This window comes from Cryptomeria japonica, chromosome 9 (assembly GCF_030272615.1).
Source record: "Cryptomeria japonica chromosome 9, Sugi_1.0, whole genome shotgun sequence".
In the NCBI taxonomy this organism is placed as follows: domain Eukaryota; kingdom Viridiplantae; phylum Streptophyta; class Pinopsida; order Cupressales; family Cupressaceae; genus Cryptomeria; species Cryptomeria japonica.
This window is the reverse complement of record NC_081413.1, coordinates 126781842-126803454: the sequence shown is the minus strand read 5'-3', so window position 1 is coordinate 126803454 and position 21613 is coordinate 126781842.

Genomic DNA, 21613 nt, shown 5'->3' with positions numbered 1-21613 from the left:
TCCAAATTTCTAATCTCCTCCTTGCAGGCAATCCAAATTTCTAATCACCTCCCCTACCTATAATCAAGTTCTCTGGATTGATAAATAATGGCTCAAAACCAAAATTTGATCCTTATTGCATGGATCTAAAATTGATAAAGAACTCGGGTGAATGGGAAGTTGAAGAGGAGAAAATATCATGCACTCCAGTTGGGAGAAGAAATTAGAGGGCTGGGGTTCATGGAGGGGGCTTCTTCAAAAATAGAGCACGGGCATTGCCGAGATTTTTTAGGAAAATTTTTAAGCTGGTGGTCCCATGAATTTTGTAGTGTAGTTCAGCTTAAAAATTTAAGCTCCTAAATTTAAGGAAGCTGGTGGTCTCATGAATATCTTTTATAGGATGTACATAATAAAAACAAATAAAAATAATTAATTTCTTTATTCATTTCCCTCCAAAACTATTTTTTAATAGAAATTAAATTTTAACTTTCGAAAATCATAAATTTGAATTTAATTAATATTATAATTTATTTATTTATTTATTTATAAACTCTTCATTTATTTATAATTTTTTAAATTGGTTTTTAACTTTTAAATTAATTAATTTAATTATTATCATTAATATGTGGGTATGGACAAGTTTGCATTCCGCGAGTTGCTGCCGACGAGCTAGGAGACCCCTCATCGATCATATGTCTATCTTCGACAGTCAACCCTCATCCACCTCATACTCAACAAAAATGTCAGATCATCATATAAAAATTCATTAACATCATCACATAATTAACATTTATATGAAAAATATCATCAATAGTATTAAATAGCATCATAATTAACACCACATTAAAATAATGTGGTCAAGTACATTTATTAGCATCAAAATGTCAAATTTCATCAATAATATCAATGTCTAACTTAATAATTTAATCTAAAACTTATTAACTTAAAACTGGTTAGTGACACATATACATATACATAAATATGCATGTGTACATGTGTATACATACACAATGATATTGTCAGTGATCACATATCATACCAGATCATATGTGTGAACATTCGTCTTTCTGAATTCTTCATGAAGTGTTAAGTTTCTCCATTTTGAAGAAAAATCATAGAAGCATATTATTTCATGGTTGGAAACAAAATCATGCTAATGATGCTTTGTCTCCTCCAAATTCAAAAATGTTTACTTCATAACATACTATCACATGACAATATATTTATTTGATACCTTTGTAAATGAACCCATGATACCAAAGTATTTAAATTTTATATTATCTAACTTATTATAACTTTCAATATTTGAATAGTCTTCATAGCTAAATATGAACACTAATTGAATGAATTAATAAATTATTCTTATAAAAAACTTAAATATTCTACTATTTAATCATTTAATACATCATATTATTATATAAGAAAAACAATTCTTACGTTGATTCAACAATGAGAAAGAGAATATTTTTAACTATAAGACTTTTGGGTGCACTACTTATCTAATTTTAGCATATGCATGTCAACAAAATATTAGAAAATAATTGACTTCATGAAACATTCATCCTTAATTATTTTGTGTGTGTGTTGCATAACAACCCACTATATTCTAACACATAAGATTGACTCTTTTATAGCTCAAACCTCCCTCAAGCAACCAAATGTCACCCAATTTATTTTCCCCAGTGCATGTAAACTTTTGTTCAGAGCTAACTTTGAATATACCTTGTATTTTTATTACATTTATCAAATCATTTACCATCTTGAAGCATAGGATGGATTTTCACGAAACATTCATCCTTGCTTGTTTTGTATGCATTGCAGGACAAACCCAGTTTGTGCCGACACACACAAGGTCAATTTAATTTAGTTCATCAATCCTCTTGAGGCAAACCATCAATTGCAGTCAAATGGTTGGTAGCGTAGCTACTGCTTCAATTAATCATTTCAATAAGTGGGTTTCGAAGCGATTGACCGGAATTTTAACTCAACATTCAGTTCAATCACAAGGTATTTTCGTCTATCTAGCTGCAAGAAAGATGCACAGATGTACTAACATTAAATGTTGAACATTGACACACATTCAAATAGTAACCAAAATCTAAATCAAATGGCCTACAACAAAACCATTGCTATGTAGTGTTGATCTCTTGGGTGGGAACACAGAATATCTTTAACATATTTAAGTGCGTACCAGTTATATATGCCCACATCGTGGAAGATGAACTAAACTTGTTCAAATAGAACTCGTTTTGCACACCCTTGTCTTCAAACAACTCTGCTGTTGTGAGGAACATCTTCAGGCTTTCCCAAATAAAATGCTATTAATCACAATCTATAAGGATTTAAAATTACTCTTAATCCATATTTCAAGAACTTAGATTAATTTTTAAACTTCTGTTTTTCTTCTCTTGAGACTACTATTGGACGAGTACTCCCTACAAAAGAGTACTAACAGGGAGCAAATACCAACGTATGGATTTCTTTGGTTTCAAATAGTGAGATAATAATATCGTCTGAGTACCATCAATTTGAAGTAATGATGTCTGACAATGGAATGAGGATGCACCTATTCTAGTTCTAATAATGTTCGTGTTATGTGTATTTTGGAAAAATCATAGCTATCATTTTTGCGATCTAACGGTTAACAATGCATCTGTAACTGCCTGTTATGTGCATTTCTGTAGTATGTTAGGTCAGTTTTGAAGCCAGAGCAGAATAGCCAGAGCCGTAAACACTAAAATAAAATGCTTGCTTTGTGAAAATGTCTTCCCTGAAAAAATGTATGGGGTGACATCTCAGTACTAGTCACACTAGGGATGCAGTTAAACTGGCTCCAAATGGGGTTATAAAACTTGTTTTATTGATTTTTTTTAAAAAAATTGAAAAATCAAAGCCGCAGCTAATTCTGCTGATCACAATCAACAATCTGTAATTTTTGACAAATTTCGTGTTATTGACTTTTCGTGTTGTTTTGGAGCCAGTTTAGCCACAGTCGTCACAGTAGTAATACGATTCTACGTGTGTCCTTTCGAGATCACTGGGAAAGGAAAAGATGAAGTGAATGCAATCATTGTATTGAAAAGTTGGTAAGGAAAGGGGACATCCCAGCGTTGTATGGCTCTGATTAAATGGCGGTGCGCACCTTATCTTGAGAGGAGCTTTTGTTCGCATTTTCTAATGAATTTTTTGGCCTGAAAAAAAAAAGACGATGTAAGATAATAGACGAATCTGATGGGATTCCCCACCATATAAAGCCTATGGGCTAGTAAAAAAAATTTTAAAATGGATTTTGAGAATAAAGATCCCCACTAAAAATATGGGTGAAAGAATATGCCCTAAGAAATTTTAGATAGTGTTAAGAAATAGAAATTCTAGAGACACTTTCAAAAAGTTGTTATGAAAAAAAAATCAATGAGAGAATGAACATATGATAGAGAAGAGGGAAAAGTCTACATCTATACAAAATAAAACATACAAAAAATACAATCTATTCGAAAGAAGTTATATCCATCTCCACCAGAAAGGTGAAGATGAAAGCATTTAATTTTAACTATTCAGCTTTGAGAACTAGAGTGTTTGAGAGTAGATTTTATTAAAAAACACTATATCTACATGAGTTACACCCACCCTTATTATAAAATATTCAAGACTATGTCAAACATGTATCCAACTCAAAGAGGTGCTTGTGGTAAATATTAATTTTGTCATTTTTGCATATTTTTTTTAAATATGGGACTAACAATCCACTTTGGGATTTGTTGCACATGTTAGCATCCGAACCATGTCTTGGAATATAAAGTGTGTGCAAGCATCCAATACATGTGCTAACATCTAGACTATGCGTTGACATTAAAGGACATGGTAACATCCTAGGTTTAGAAGATAAATCAATAATAATTGAAGTAAAATAATTAGATTATAATTGTGTACATTTGAATTTTTTTGATAGAAATAATTTATTTGTAGAATAAATAATTTTGATAAAATGTTTGTTCAATGTTTTTGTAGGATCCACTCAATATGTGAGAGAGAATGGGGAGAGATACTTTCTCTATTGTGTTCTTGAGAAGGGAAACTTTCATTGGTCAAGGTTATGCATATGAAGCATGACATTCTATACTTATATAGTACATGCCTAAGATGTGATATAATGATTGTGTGTTCATGGTGCTAATGGAGCGCTGGGACTCAATCAGGTTTATGTTATGGATACCCACAAGAGAACATGGAGTAAAGACCACTATACTATGTGTTGGAAGGGTACATGTACATGCTTGACTCGAATATTTGAAGTGTCTAATCAGTTCATGTTATGTTCAAGAGGACGTAATAGGGTAGATAGGAGATTCTATTTTTGCGAAAGATTTTGATAGTGAAAATAACAATGTGTGTGGCCATGGACAATTAAGGAACACACTTGCATGGTGGGATCATCTACAATATCAAAGAGATGGAGAGTCAAAGCATATACACCTTGTTGGTATTTTGGTATGGTTTTGTCATTGATGTCAACACCTACTGGAACACTAGCACTTTGGAGATCCAGCAACATTCACCGGCAAGCAAGTAACTATTGCACAGTTACTGGTATATGGTTCACCAGCAGGATATAATGTTCACCGACACTTGGAATGATATGGAAGACACTTGGTAATGTCGAAGACATCGTGTTAATCATTGGTATATTCATATTTGCATATTTGCTTTTACCGGCAAATAGGTCCAAGGTTATCTAGGGTTACACCGGTAGGTTTATCTTTTCCAGATCAGTATGGCACGCTATGGAGATGATTTATTATTGTTGTAAATGCATTAAGCTGACATGTTCAATCGGTTATTGCATCGGATATTATATTGTTTGTAAAATATTTTTATTGTAATAACTTGTAGAGACGACCTACTAAAATTGGTCTTAGGTTATGGTATAAATGTAAGATCTTATTTGTAAGATCGAATGTGGAAGGTGAAGAAGAATTGTGAGAAGATATATGCGAGATTAAGCAGAGGTATACACGAAGACATCATTTGAAGGTGAAGCTAGGTTTTTGTAGAAGCATATCAACATTACACCGGTACTAAATCCAGCATATGAAGATGCTATTTTGTACAATACATTCTTATTGGATTTAACCATCCAACTGTAGTCAGTGTGACTCCCATTTTGTGATTGAGCAGTGAGCTCTAGGCTGTTGGCCTTTCTGCATGTGCAGACCCCATTTATGTACACTTACTATCTGCAGTAGTATCATCTGATTGTGGGTAAGGTTTTCCACCGTAGTTTTTCCCCTTACAGGGTTTCCATGTACAAATATTGGTGTTATGTGTTGTGGATGACTTTATGTTTATGTTTCATGCATTAATCTTTATGAGTATAGCAATTTACTGTTAACACTGTCTACCGGCATACTTGACTGGTTTACCAGTATTAAGCATTAAGTTGGTTAAATGGTTTTTGGTTTGAATTTATTAGACAACTGATTCACGCCCCCCCCCCCCCCCAACCCCTCTCAGTTGTATCCGAGACCTAACAATTGGTATCAGAGCCTAGTCCTCTTTTGCAGAAGTTTAACAACTTGAGGAGATCTCATGTCTACTAATTATTTCAGGAAGGACAATCCTAAACTTGATGGAACCAACTATGGGATATGGAAGATCATGATGGAGACACATCTGAATTGCATTGGTAAAGACATCTGGGAAGTTACAAAGAATGGTTATACTGCTGTTGTAGCTGGTCAGACTGCTCCAACTACCTTAGCCAAAGATGAGGAGAATGATTGCAAAACAAGAGAAGCACTTCTGAGCGCATTATCAGATCAACAAATCATGGGATTATCAGATAGGTCTATTGCTAAAGCTATTTGGGATCATTTGGAAACACTAAATGAAGGAGATTCCACGGTCAAGATTGCAAAACTTGAAAGCTTCCGAGTCAGGTATGAACATTTGAAAATGGAAAAAGATGAAAGAATTTCTGCTTTTATGGAAAGAGTAAATGAAATTGTTTTGGGTATTAAATGTTGTGGAGGAACACTGAGTGAGGATGAAATTGTTTCAAAAATTTTAAGAGGATTGCCACCAGCATATAAAATGAAGGTTGCTGCTATAAATGAGTTGAGAACAATGCCTAATACATCAGTAACTAGGGATACATTGATTGGAAAACTTTTAGCCTTTGAAATTGAGGAATTTGGTCTCGTTGCTACTATAAAGATAGATTTGGCCTTTAAAGCATCAACATCATCTGCTCCATCATTTGACAAATCAGACTGGAAAGCCTTTTATGCAAGAGAACTTGAAGAAACTAGGAAAGAGAATGAAGAGCTTGAAGAACTTGAAGCACTATTTGCAAAGAAAATGCCAAAAGGTCCAGTTGGAAGTAAGTATGAAGGTAAAGCACCCTTTAAATGTTTCAACTGCAATAAGATTGGTCATATGGCTTCGAGATGCCCCGATAGACATGCTAGACTAAGAGAAGAAGCTAGAAGAACATACAAGCCTAATCCTGAATATTAGAGATACATGTTTAAGAAGAACAAAGACAAATCTTGTTACATTGCTGATGAAGGTGTGACTGATGATTCTAATGAGGATCCAACAGACAATGGATGGATTTTTGTTGCTATAACAGAAGATCAACCAGCACCTACTACTCAACCGGTAGAACAAGCCCTAGCAGCTAAAGTTGAAGTAAAGGATGAATGGATCATTGACTCAGGATGCTCACATCATATGACAGGAGACAAAGGCAAATTCTTGAACTTTCAAGAATACAATGGAGGTTTAGTAAGATTTGGAGATGACAAAGCCTATTCAATCAAAGGTAAGGGTTCAATATCTCTTTATGGTAAGCATAACACTAACAATGTCTACTATGTTGAAGGATTAAAGCATAATCTTTTAAGTGTTGGTTAATTAGTTGAGAAGGGATTTCAGTTGCAATTTAAAAATGGAAAATGCAAAATCATGAATAAAACTGGTTTGGAAATTGCAACCGGTAATTAGACTAGAGGTAATATCTTTCATTTGAATAACAGTGAAAAGGCATGCTTGATTGCACATATAGATGAAAGTTGGTTATTGCATAAGAGACTATGTCATGTAAACTTTGATTGCATGGTAAAAATTAGTACTTCTAAGGCAGTTAGAGATCTACCTAAAATTGTGAAACCTCAAAATATAATTTGTAAGAAATGTCAATTTGGAAAACAAGTTAGAGCTAGTTTCAAAAGTATTCCAGAAAAATCCAATAATGCTCTTGATTTGATTCACACTGATTTATGTGGTCCAACTAGAACTAAAAGCTCAAGGTAATAGATATTTCATGCTAATTATTGATGATTATTCTAGAATGTGTTGGGTTACTTTTCTCAAAGAAAAATCAGAAGCACTTGGAAAGTTCAAACTGTTCAAAGCAATGGTTGAGAATGAAACTGGTAAGAAAATCAAATGTTTAAGATCAGATCAAGGAGGAGAATTCACATCTAAGGACTTTAATACATTATGTGAAGTGAATGGAATCAGAAGACAATTATCAGCACCTCGGACACCACAGCAGAATGGAGTTGTTGAAAGAAAAAACAAAACTATCTTGGATGCAGCAAGAAGTATGTTATCTGAAGCAAATCTACCACATGTGTATTGGAGAGAAGCAGTTAGCACTGATGTCTATACATTCAACAAAATTCACATCAAAGGTGAAACTGATAAGACCCCTCATGAACTATGGTTTGGTAATACTCCTACTCTTAAGTATTTCAGAATTTTTGGAAGTAAATGTTATATTAGAAGAGATGAGTATATTGACAAATTTGATCCTAGAAGTGATGAAGGAATATTTCTTGGTTATTCATTTAAGAGCAAGGCATATAGATGTTTTAATAAAAGATTGCAGAAAATTGTTGAGAGTACAAATGTAAAGATTGATGAACAATTCAGAGGAACTTCAAGGTATATAGACTCTGAATTGGCAACAAAAATTGTGACAAATGAACCTACACTAAATCCACCGGTACAGAATGAAGATCCAGTTACCCCGGTACCATCAGAGGATTCCACAGTAATTGAAGAACAACAACAAACTAAGACACCCCGATATGTAAGATTAAATCATTCTGAAGATCAGATAATTGGAAACAAATTTAAAGGAGTTATGACAAGAGGAAGATTGGCAAATGAAGAAGTATGTCTTATTTCTCAAATTGAACCATCATCTATCAATGAGGCATGTGAAGATAAATTTTGGATTAATGCTATGGAAGAAGAATTAGGACAAATTGAGAAAAATAATACTTGGACATTAGTTCCCCAGCCTAAAGATAAAAATGTAATTGGAACCAAATGGGTATTTAGAAACAAACTTAATGAAGATGGTAAGGTTGTCAGAAATAAAGCAAGACTAGTGTGTAAGGGATATTCTCAGAAAGAAGGAGTTAATTACAATGAAACCTTTGCACCGGTAGCTAGAATTGAGGCAGTCAGATTATTCTTGGCTTTTGCAGCTCACAAGGACTACAAAGTTTATCAAATGGATATTAAATGTGCATTTTTGAATGGAGATCTTAAAGAGGAAGTATACATTGAACAACCTGATGGATTTTCTTTGATAGATGACAATGATATGGTTTGCAGGTTAGGAAAAACTCTGTATGGATTGAAACAAGCCCCAAGAGCTTGGTATGCAAGGTTGGATAAGTATCTTTTAAAGATTGGTTTTACTAAAAGAAATGTAGACAACAATTTATATTACAAAATAACTAATGATGACATCTTGATTATAAAAGTATTTGTTGATGATATAACTTTTGGAGGAGAAGATGGATTATGTAAGGAATTTTCTATTAAAATGCAGTAAGAATTTGAAATGTCTATGATTGGGGAAATAAAATTGTTTTTAGGATTGCAAATTTCACAGACAGATAAAGGTATATTTTTGAGTCAATCCAAGTACTTGAAAGAATTACTAAAGAAATTTGGGATGGAGAACTCTAAACCGGTAAGCATACCTATGACTACAAATGACAAATTATCTCAAAGGGATGAGTCTACACCTGTTAATCCAACTAGATACAAATGATAGGAGGTTTACTGTATTTGACACAAACCAGGCCTAATATTATGAATGCAGTATGTATTGTTTCTAGATTTCAGAGTAATCCTAAGGAAAATCATGAACTAGCAATAAAAAAGATTTTCCGGTACTTACAAGGCACTGCAAATCTTGGATTATGGTATCCTAGAGATGAAAATTTTGATCTATGTGCATACATAGATGCAAATTGGGCAGGAGATGTGGATGATAGAAAAAGCACCAGTGGAGGAGCATTCTTTCTTGGAAAGAGATTAGTTTCTTGGTTGAGTAAGAAACAGAGTTGTACATCTTTATCAACAGCAGAATCAGAATATGTTGCAACAACAACTAACCATACACAGGTACTATGGCTTAAGCAAATGTTGAAAGACAAATCTTTTACTCTGGTCCTTGATGAGGAAGCTACTTCTCAGGGGGAGTAGTTGGTATATTGAATGAGTTGGTATTTTGTGATAAGTTCTTTGAACTAATTATATTTGGTTTTGTATTGCTTTGGCATTTGATGTCAAAGGGGGAGAGATTGATATGGAAAAACACATGGATAACACATATTATTCCTAGGGGGAGAGACTTTATTCCTTGGGGAGAGATATTATGTATTTTTGAGTTCTGGTTATGATCTCTTTGGGAGATTGTTGATTTTTGGTTTTTGGCATTTCTGTTTTGGCACTTTGATGGTTTTTCCATCTTGTGTTACCATCAATGCCAAAGGGGGAGATTGTTGGTATTTTGGTATGGTTTTATCATTGATGTCAACACCTAGTGGAACACTAGCACTTTGCAGATCCAGCAACATTCATCGGCGAGCAAGTAACTATTGCATAGTTACTGGTATATGGTTCACAAGCAAGATATAATGTTCACCGACACTTGGAATGATATGGAAGACACTTGGTAATGTCGAAGACATCGTGTGAACACTTTGTTTTGAAGAATTAATCATTGGTATATTCATATTTGCATATTTGTTTTTACCGACAAATAGGTCTAGGGTTATCTAGGGTTACACCGGCAGGTTTATCTTTTCCAGATCAACATGACACGCTATGGAGATGATTTATTATTGTTGTAAATGCATTAAGTCAACATGTTCAATCGGTTATTGCATCGGATATTATATTGTTTGTAAAATGTTTTTATTGTAATAACTTGTAGAGCCGACCTACTAAAATTGGTTTTAGGTTATGGTATAAATGTAAGATCTTATTTGTAAGATCGAATGTGGAAGGTGAAGAAGAATTGTGAGAAGGTATATGCGAGATTAAGCAGAGGTATACACGAAGACATCATTTGAAGGTGAAGCTAAGTTTTTGTAGAAGCATATCAGCATTACATCGGTACTGAATCCAGCATATGAAGATGTTATTTTGTACAGTACATTCTTATTGGATTTAACCATCCAACTGTAGTCAGTGTGACTCCCATTTTATGATTGAGCAATGAGCTCTAGGCTGTTGGCCTTTCTGCATGTGCAGACCCCATTTATGTACACTTACTATCTGCAGTAGTATCATCTGATTGTGGGTAAGGTTTCCCACCGTGGTTTTTCCCCTTACAGGGTTTCTATGTACAAATATTGGTGTTATGTGTTGTGGATGACTTTATGTTTATGTTTCATGCATTAATCTTTACCGGTATAGCAATTTACTGTTAACACTGTCTACCAGCATACTTAACTGGTTTACCGGTATTAAGCATTAAGTTGGTTAAATGGTTTTTGGTTTGAATTTATTAGACAACTGATTCATCCCGCGCCCCCTCCCCCTCCTCTCCCCCCCACCCTCTCAGTTGTCTCTGGGACCTAACACACCTAAGGTTAGAGCATGCTCACTCATTAATACCATGGCCTTAAGTGATATTTGTGGCATGTGAAACATAAGCTAATGACCTCCATGTTTCTCTAGATATGAGAATTTGAGCATATTAGAGTTACACAATTGATTGGATATACCATCATGATCACTAGATAAGTTATGGGTCCATGCCTACCACCTGTGGAGACAATGATAGGTTGGAAACTTATTATATTGACAACAAAATTTTGATTAAATATCAAATGTATCTATTGTAATGTTCCTTATATAGGCACATGAATGTGTGTGAGAGCCTAGATATGTAATAGATGGACTACATGAATAGGAGTAGATAGTTTAAAAGGAAAGTAGAGTACATTTGAGTACCATTTGATTACAATAGAGTTACTAGATAGTTCAAGTAGGTGTAGGATGTATTACCTATGTACACTAGGTTTACCATTGTGTAGCAAGGCTAAGAGATATGCCATGTCTAACATTAGTAGAGATTAGACGATGCATGAGTGGAGTTTTTGTATGTCACATGGTGGTAGAGGGTGGGATTGATGCCTATTTATGCACCAAAAACCCTTGTAGGAGATGCAATACCATAAGTAGGAAGAGATGATGAGGAGGGGAAGAGAGACAAGGAGGAGATAGAGGTATTATTGGTAGTAGTGTGAACACTACCAACAAATAGATGGATAAAATAAGATTGCAATACACTAGTAGGAAAAGATAGACAAATGATATAAATCTAAGCCAAGGTTGTAGTGATAGGGGCCACACAGAACCATGGAGTGAGGTGAGAGAAATAGTGCTACCACAACATGGGATGAAGTAGGTATTATCATATCAAAATCATCTATTACAACCACAATATCTATATGCCTTGATTAACAAAACAAAAACCAGGTATGGGCATTCTATTTTTCTCTACATTTATGTGCTACTAGAGCATTAGAATTGGTGTTTGTGCTTTCATTATATGATGATTTAGTAGAATGTCAAGAATTTTACTAGGTAGAATATGCCATTAGGTTGACTTCATTGGTTGATTTTTAGCTAGGATGACTCCCCATGGAGTTGAAGCATGGTGTTTGGGATACCTATAGGATATTTATGACCAAGGGGGACATTGGGATATTTTTTATCCCATTGCATAGCTTAGAGTTGCATACGAGGTGTGTGGGGTTAGATTTGATTGAGCTTCTATTGAGCTTATATTGTCCACAATAAAGTGAGACCAAGTGATATCTAGAGAAGATATAATAGATACATAGGTGGTCACCATGAGATTAGAGCATGATGAACCATATACCTAGGTAGAACAAATAAAGATAGAGGCAACAAGAGCATAGATAGTGGGACATATGAATATTGAGAATTCATACACAGAAGTATTAATGAGATGGATAGAGAGACAAGTGACATATGCAGATAGGTTATGGGAGAGTGAGACAATCAATAGTGAGGCTATAGATCTTAACCCCTTCCCAAAGCATCTCAGTAAGGTCCACATTTGCAAACCCACTACCTAACAAGATCTTGGGCAACATAAAAAATAATTTGCTCAACCAAAAAACATAACTCCTCATGATGACCCAAAAATGGAGTATATCAGTTCTTGGCAAGTGGTTGATATAGAAGATGACAACTAACCTTGACCCTGAAATTAGCTATACTAGGAACACGTCCACGATCATAAATTGATAGCACCTCGTTAACACCCAATCTCCGAGTGTCAAAAAGGTAGTCCCAAGCACACCAACTAACCAAACCAATTGCAATCATCAAAGTATCAACTAAAGATATATATACCAATATTATGAAATGACTGTAGTAACCATCATTCACAAAGGTGGGAGCTAGAAATAACAACACCATATACGAGAAACCTCCCACAACCCGCTTCCATAAAACCTACAAGTGCTCAAAATCAATCAACCCATAAATTAATGTTGTCATAAACATCATCAAAATGCAAGGGCAACATTTGTCATAATGAATTACTCCTAAAAACGTAAGATATTTGTGAGTATGAAAATGGTTGAAAAATCTTCTCCTATGATTAAATCACCTTCCCCATTCAACTCCAACCATCAAATACTCCATCGTTGGGCTAGAATTGCATGTCAAATCATCTGTATGTCAAGATCTAAAGTTCTATGTACGTTGATTGGAAAGTGGACAATAGTACCAACTCTATAAATTTGTCCACAACTCCAATCCTAAGTCAACACTTCACAACTAAAAACTTCACTTGGATCCCAAATCATGTGATTATCACCAACCACATCATTGAAATCAAAAAATGTTCCATCATCCAACTGAAAGAGTATATTATTGAATGATATATCGGCACCTATCTCAAACAATGGTTTATTAGAAAAATAAAGATTATCCTCATCCCCAAACTTGAACCAATCATCCTACTAATCTAGTCTTCCATTTTTTAGTTTTTGGAACAATGGATGAGATCACAAATCTCCTTTATGCAATCAAGTTCTTCAATTACTTGCTTGATCTCCTTGGCCCTTTTTCTGTTCTCCTACGCCTTGAATTCTTTGGCCTCATAAATTTGTTCTTTCACTTCAAGAAGTACCTTTTGGATACTCTCCAAAGCAAGCTTCGTGGAATTAAGCTCAATGGTGAGCTCAATAACATCTCCCTTTGTCCCTCTAGACATATTAAAGCCTCATTTGCAATCTTCGTGGCCACATCTCTATCATGGATCATATCAAACAAAGTTGATTTCATTTCTTCCATTGTGCTTTTTATCATTTGTAAATCAACAAAGGTAATAATTTGCTCACTTTGACCTCTTGGTGAATTTTGAATTAAGTTTTCTAGAAGCCTATTTTTTCCATCTGGTTTAGATAAAATTTACACTTCATTATCATCAATTATAAAAAAAAATGCTTTTTTTTCAATAATGATCATACAAGGTTATTGAACTATTTTTATGATGCATATAAAAATCAAAACTCTCTTCATACCTTTCAACAATGTCTCCATGGTTATCCCAAGTCTCATGTGCCTCTCCTTTACCATCTTGATGAAAATGCTCAACATTAAGTTCTGGATCCAAATCAAGAAAGTCGCTAGGCTTTTGCTCAAAATCGGCTCCATGAAATAATAATTCTAATTTGTTTTCAAGATCAAAACTCTCAAAATCAATGTCCTCAATGTCATCCTCTATGCATACTCTTGAGATGAAGTTAGAACAACATTTTCTTCAAAAAGTAATTCATCCCAATTTGGTTCCCTATCATATTTAAGTGCCAACACACCCAAGTCCCAAGGACTTAAGGGTTGGTTGCTTTTTTTAGAGAAAACGCGTACCTCACATGAGATTGATTCTCTAAACAAATTACTCTCCAAAGGCTCCATTTGGATATACAACTAGTACCCATCTTGACTAACATCACTAGAATAAGATAAGAGATCATCATCATTGGTTGATTTGGAGACTTCAACATATTTGCCTTCAACATGCTCTTCTTCTAAAAGTGTATTAGTGATCTCAGCTATCCCAAAAAAATTACTAGGAGGAAGGTACTTAGGACTCTTCCTAAGTCTTTTGTTCCTAGGAAGTTTGCCATTGAAAGAAAGTAGAGATTTTGATGCTTTACTATGGATCAACTCTATGGAGCCCTTACTGCTTTTGAGATGAGAAAAGTTGAATTGGATAAACCAAGGAAGTTACATTCAAAGCAAGTAAGAAGGATGAAGATGATGCTGACCTAGATTATGCAGAAGCTAACTTTGTGAGAAGACTACCGAAGGGCACTAGTAAATGCAAAGTTAAATTACCTTTAAAATGTTTCAATTGTATTAGGATTGTTCATTTTGTTGCTAGATGCCCTTATAAAGGAGAAAGCAATAGAAGGAGAGATGATAGAAACAAGAGGATAGATGACAAAGACAATGGGGATAACCCTAAGAGAAGGTTGTACTCCAAAGAGAGTAGCCATTCATTTGAAGATGAGGAGTATGATGATTCTAATGATGAAATCTTGTTCATGGCTATGAAAATTGATGATGATGAGGAAACCAATTTCTTGCAATCTGATGAGAACAATGAAAGATCATTGATTGTGTGGTCTACTCTACATGCATGGGTGGTTGACAAGGGTTTCTCTAACCACATGACAGGCGATAGAAGAAAATTTATCAGTTTTGAAAAGAAAAATAGTGGAATAGTTAAGTTTGTTGGTGTAGAATTAGCCCAAGTCTGTGGCAAAGGGACAATATCCATTGATGGAAGGATCAAGACAAAGGATGTTCTATATATTAAGGGTTTGAGGTACAATTTTCTTAGTGTTAGTCAAATGTGCATTAAAGGATACAAACTTACATTTAATGATAAGGGTTGTGAGATCAAGAAAGGTGACTCTGGAAGACTGATTGCAGAAGGAACAATAACTAATGGAAATATGTACTACTTGAAGTAAGTTGTAGATGTAAATTGTTTAATTGCTTAGAGTAGTGAATGGTAGCTTTGGCACAAGAGAATGGGACACATAAACTTTGATAACTTGGTGAAAATTAGTTCAACCCATGCTGTTAGATATTTTTCAAAATTACCAAATGTGCAAACACTATATGCAAGGAATGTTAGATGGGAAAATAGACAAAGACAAGATTCAAGAGCAAGAAGTTTCTACTTCAAAACCTTTGGAGCTGATACATATTGATCTATACAGACCTACCAGGATAAGGGAACTTCATGGTTAAAGGTACTTTATGATACTTGTTGATGATTATTCTAGAATTACATGGGTTATTTTTATAAAGAAGAAATCAAAAGCTTTAGATAGATTTAAGATTTTCAAATATATGGTTGAAAATTAAACGGATGCTAAGATCAAATGCTTAAGGTTTGATAGAGGAGGTGATTTTACATCAAATGAGTTTGAACCTAAACTTTTTTCTAATGCATGTAAGGAGGAAGGATGGATGAAAGCTATGAAAGAAGAACTTGATCAGATTAAGAAGAATCAAACATGGGAACTTGTTCACAAACCTACTAATAAGAATGTCATTGGAACCAAGTAGGTGTTTCAAAATAAATTGAATGAAGAAGAGAAAGTGATAACAAGGCTAGATTAGTGTGTAAGAGATATTCTCAAGTTAAAGACATTGATTTTGAGGAAACTTTTACTCTTGTGGCTAGAATGGAAGGAATAAAAAAGTTCTTAGCTTTTGTTGCTCGCAAGAACTTCAAGGTATATCAGATGGATGTCAAGTTAGAATTTTTGAATGGTGAACTAGAAGAAGTCTGCATATAGCAACTTGATGGATTTCAGCTGGCAAATGATCCAGACATGGTATGCAAATTGAAAAAGACACTATATGGTCTCAAGCAAGCCCCTAGGGCTTGGTATGCTAGGTTGGACAAGTATCTATAGTAGCAAGGCTTCAAGAAAGGTACAACCAATATCAATCTTTACTTCAGAATTGAGGATGGAATTTTTGTGACAGTAGTTGTATATGTTGATGATATCATCTTTTGAGGAAAAGATAAAACATGTAAAAGATTTGCAAAAGGAATTTGAGATGTTAATGATTGGTGAATTCTCATTCTTTCTTGGCCTTCTAGTTGCTTAGTTAGATGATGAAATCTTTATTTCTCAAAAAAAGTATGTTAAGGAGATGCTAAAGAAGTTTTGAATGGAGAATGCTAAACCAGTGAGTACCCCCATGGTGACTAGTTGTCATTTGAGTAAGGATGATGAATCTTTGGAGGTTTATTAGAATCAATATAGATCTGTGATAAGTGTTTTTTTGTACTTGACTACTTCTAGACTCGATATTATGCATGCAGTATGGTTGCTAGATATCAAGCAAATCCTTAAAAATCTCATGATGTGGTGGTCAAAAGAATATTCAGGTATTTGAAAGGGACTCTCGATTATGGCTTATGGTACAAAAGGGGTAGTGATTTCTCTCCCATGGCTTACATAGATGTTCATTGGGATAACTATATTGATGATAAAAGTACTAGTGGTAGTGTATTTTTCTTAGGAGGCATATTAGTCTCCTAGTTCTAGACTAATGTTGAGTGTTGCTCTCAAAGGGAGCAAATGGTTGGTTTGTTGCTATTGTAGAGGTAGAATGATTTTGGTTGCAAAATTATAAGGGGGAGAGATATATGTGCTAGAATAATGATGAGGTGTATCTATGCATCATTTGTCCTTGATGTCAAAGTGGGAGAGAGACCTGCTGAAGAGAAGAGTTACTACTGATAGGAGGAGTTTATGTAATGATATATATGGTGTTGCCATTTGTGACAAAGGGGGAGATTGTTGGCAATATGTTTTGTCATTGATATCAACCTTATGTCTGACAATGTGTTGTCCTTGGTGATGTGCTCTTGACAATTAAGTAGTTTTTATATGGACACTGATGTTGTTGTATTGTTAATGTCAATGGAGAGAGTGTTGGTAGTGTTGTCATTTGTTGTCAACTTGTAGCTTGTATTGGGATATCATATGTGTTTTATATTGGGTTGCTTTGGGTTGTGGATATCCATTTTCTCGGTGTTTGATGTCTACATTTAGTATGCGGTGTTGATATGTTAATGATGGTAGTATAATGTTGATAATAATGATGATTTGGTTGTTCCTTCCTTGGCCCTATCACTCATGTTCATATTAATGTTGTTTTGGAATGTTTTCTATATGAGGAAATGTGATATGTAGGAAAGAGTATTTAGTCTGGTTGGAAGAATGCTTTGTATTCCTTTGCATTTGAGAATTTGGTCTTGCGGATTTGGACATAATTTTTATTGTTTGTGGACATTGCACTGCTATCTTTCCAAGTTCCTATTGTTGCAGCAGATGTTGTTAGATATTGTTGTTTGCTGACAGTCTGGTTGTCTGTCAAAAATGGATTTTATTGGTCCAAAAAAATCTCTACATTTCTTTGCATTGATGTTTCAGGTGTTGCAACTTAGAGGACATGCTTTTGATGTTTGCGTGTTGTCTTAGTTCCATTTTGAAGTGTAGAAGTGTTCTGCAATAATATTTATGGATATTTTGTTCAAGACTGTGTTTCCTAACATTCTGACAATGAAGTGTTTTGTGTCTATTTATGTTGCACTAGCATGTATAGATGTGATAGTGAGAAAGAACTATTTGGGAATGATGTTGGACATTCTGGGAATGTCCTTATGTGCTACACATGGCGTTGAACGTTTTGGTTGGTGCTACATTGTGTCTAATGTTGTCTTCTAAGTAATTGCTGTGTTTGGGTTGACATAGTTTTATTTTCTAGCTTGTCCTATGATCTTAATGACATATGTTGACTTTATAGAGTGTGTTGTCTTTGGGTCGTACCTTTGGTGTGTAGGGATCCACATTGAGTTTATTCATTTGGATGCTATGTTTTTGGACCAACTAGTTATGTGCTACATAGTTTATCTAAACGTTACATTAATGTCGTCCTTAGATGATTTGTGACAATGCATATATTATTTGGAGCTACTTAGAGAAGTATAACATGATAGTTTAGGTCCTCTCTATCTCTTAGATTAGACCACATTCACCACAATTATGTTTGGTGGCCAGCTTAATAGGATTTGTCTATCCTTTGTTTTGGTTGAGCTAATTGATGGTTGTAACAAAGAAGATGGTATATATAGAAGATCATTTGGAGTTCTTATGTTTGGGTGTTGTGATGTGGGCAAGTAAATTAGAATATGTGCAAATGTGCTTTCATCATCATATCACTTGCAAAGTTGTGATGCAAAGACACTGATAGTGTGGTGGTTATTGCTATAGGAAATGGCTACTTGTGACAATGATTCAAGTGCAACTTCATTTTGGAGAAGACTTCGTCATACTGATTCAGATGTTGTGATATTGTATTTGGCCCTGAAGGAGTCCTTTTGTATCTTTCCTTGGAGCAATGAGTTTAACCCTACAAATCCTTTTGTATCTTTCCCTAGAGTAGTGAGCTTCAACCTACTAGTCCTTGTGTATCTTGTCCTAGGATAGTGCATCTTAGCTTGTAAGTCTTTTAGGTGGAAGTGTGATTCCTTGGCAGTGAGCCTAGTACAAATTTGTAATCATTTTATATATTGTGAGTTGACTCTCACTGTGATTTTTCCTATTTGGGTTTTCCACATTATTCTAGTGTTCGCTTGTCCATCGTGTTTCTTTGTTTTATTCGTCATTGTTGCTGATAAAGTGAACGATAAGTTGATTGTGTTTTTAGGAAAGATAAAGTTTAAGGTTAAATGTCACCAACTTCAATGTGAAAATAAGAAAATTGTGAGTACACGTTGACAAAGTTTTGACTCATTGTGGAGAGTGTCTTTGCATGATTGTCATCTCCAATGAATGGGTGATAGATGAGTTGTAAACTGAAATCTTTCTGCAAGTTAGTAAAATCTTGCTTGTGTCTCCAAACAATCTCTTTTTGTCTTCTCTTTCTCATTATGTATTATGGACGTTCATTAGCCGGTTGTTCATTTGAACAGACTTTGGAAGTATAGACTCCTACCCTCAACCTAACAACACAAATTGTATCGAACTATCTCAGTTCAGCTTTTATATATTAGAATATTATAACGTTTCTTTAATGGTCATCTTAGTCATCTTAGTCGTCTTTAGTTAGTTTCGATTTTTCAGCTTTTGTTTACGATTGTTTCTTTTAGAAACATCGTCTCTTGTAAATTCTTTATATAGAGCTCTTGCTCTATTGTTTAATAACATCAAACATCGAATATTTTAACATGGTATCAAAGCAGGCCAATGGGATTTCATAAAATTTTGGGATTTTTTTGAGAAAAAATTTGTAACCTCTTCTTATCTAGATTTTTTCCAGAAATTTATTTTTTCGATTTTTTATAAATCATTAGAGGTTTTGTTGAAATCTTTGCAGAATTTCATGGGCTCTTTTGGAGCTATAATTCAAAATTTTTGTAGGTTCGTGGACCCGTGTTCGTGGGCAATTTGGGTGTTGCGTTTGAAGATCATGGAGATTTTCTTTTGTTTTTTCATGCCCACAAATTTTTGGAATCTGTTCATGATTGTGGTGTTTCATATTTGCAACCCACAATTGTATCCTACATCATGCGACCTAGAGTTTCAAATCCTCTATACCTGCGGTCTAGGGCTTCGTGGAGTCGGGCCTTGTTCGATGTCTTCATCTCCCTACAACAATGCGACTAGGGCACGCAATCGACCTCTTTGTTTGGTCGCCTAGAGATGTTCTGATGGGATATAATAAAAAAATTCCCTTAAAAAACTTTTGATGGGTTTTAATAATTTTTTTCCTTAAAAATTTTTGGGAGGATTTTTATCCTAAAAATATTATTTAATTTGGTTTATAACTTTTTACCTTAAAACTTATTCTGTAAGGTTTATAATTTTCTCCTCAAAAATTATTGTAAGGGTTTTTCGACTTTTGCATCAAAAATCGTGTTTAGTTTTGCCTGATTTTATTCTCAAAAATCATAGGTATAGGCATTCCTATCTTAGGGTTTTTACCGTTTTTCCCAAAAAAAAAGTGATGCTTTGTAAACTTCAATTTATGGGTTTGACAATTTTTCCCTCAAAAGTCGTGGCTTCTTGCAGTCTATTTTGGGGCATCATGCTTATCTACAAAAGTTTGTGGATGATTTCAGATTTTGGGAGGGTCAATGGCAAGCTCATCTCAATGACAGAGTCAGTGGTAGGCTCATGTCGCAAAACATTTTGAGAGGAAGGGGGCAACCTTTTCTATTTTTCTCTACGTAGTTAGAATGATGACCATCAAGGGAGGGTATTAGAATATTGTAATGTTTTTTTTAAAGGTCATCTTAGTCATTTTAGTCATCTTAGTCGTCTTTAGTTAGTTTCTATTTTCAACTTCTGTTTACGATTGTTTCTTTTAGAAACATGGTCTCTTGTAAATTCTTTAAATAGAGCTCTCACTCTATTGTTTAATAACATCAAACATCAAATATTTTAACATTATAGAGGCATAAATCTATACCAACTAGGGGAAGGGTTCCAGTAGTGGACATAGTTCCAGTAGCGGACATAGTTCCAATAGTGGACACCTTTTTGTCAACCGAACCCCCCGGTAGGAGATTGTAAAGGAGCCCAAAAAATGTACCAATGGTGCACCAGTAGTGAATATCACATGTACCAATAGTGGATAATTTTTCAATTTTTTTGCCCTTTATTAGTTCATTTGTGCACCACTACTAGCCCATTTGTGCACCACTACCGGACATTTGTGCAAAACTACTAGGGCATTTGTCCACTACTACTGAAAATTATGAGTTATCTACTATTGGCGCAAAGGAGTTCATGTATAGGTAGACACTTTGAAATGACCACTTTTTGACCTTTCGGCAAATAACGATTTCCACAACGTGCATCATCACTACCCAGAAGCCAGATCCTTAGTTATAAGCAGTTAAGTCGTATACGGAGACAACCAAAAATAAAAAAAATTGAAATCCGACGTATGGTTTGAGAGCTATATGTACACGAAGTTAGCCATGTCCACTACTGGTACCCTTCCCCTAGTCTACCAAACATGATCATTTATACAACTCTGTCCTACACAACTTTCTGAAAAATGTATTTTTTTCATAGGACATTGGAACTCTATAAATTAAAATTTCTGCAACTACGCGATGCCCATCTTTAATAGAAAATATAAGACATTCATAAAAACATAACTATTATCCAAACATTTTGTGTTGGTATAACATACCCACTCAAGCAAATAACCAACATGCATAGAC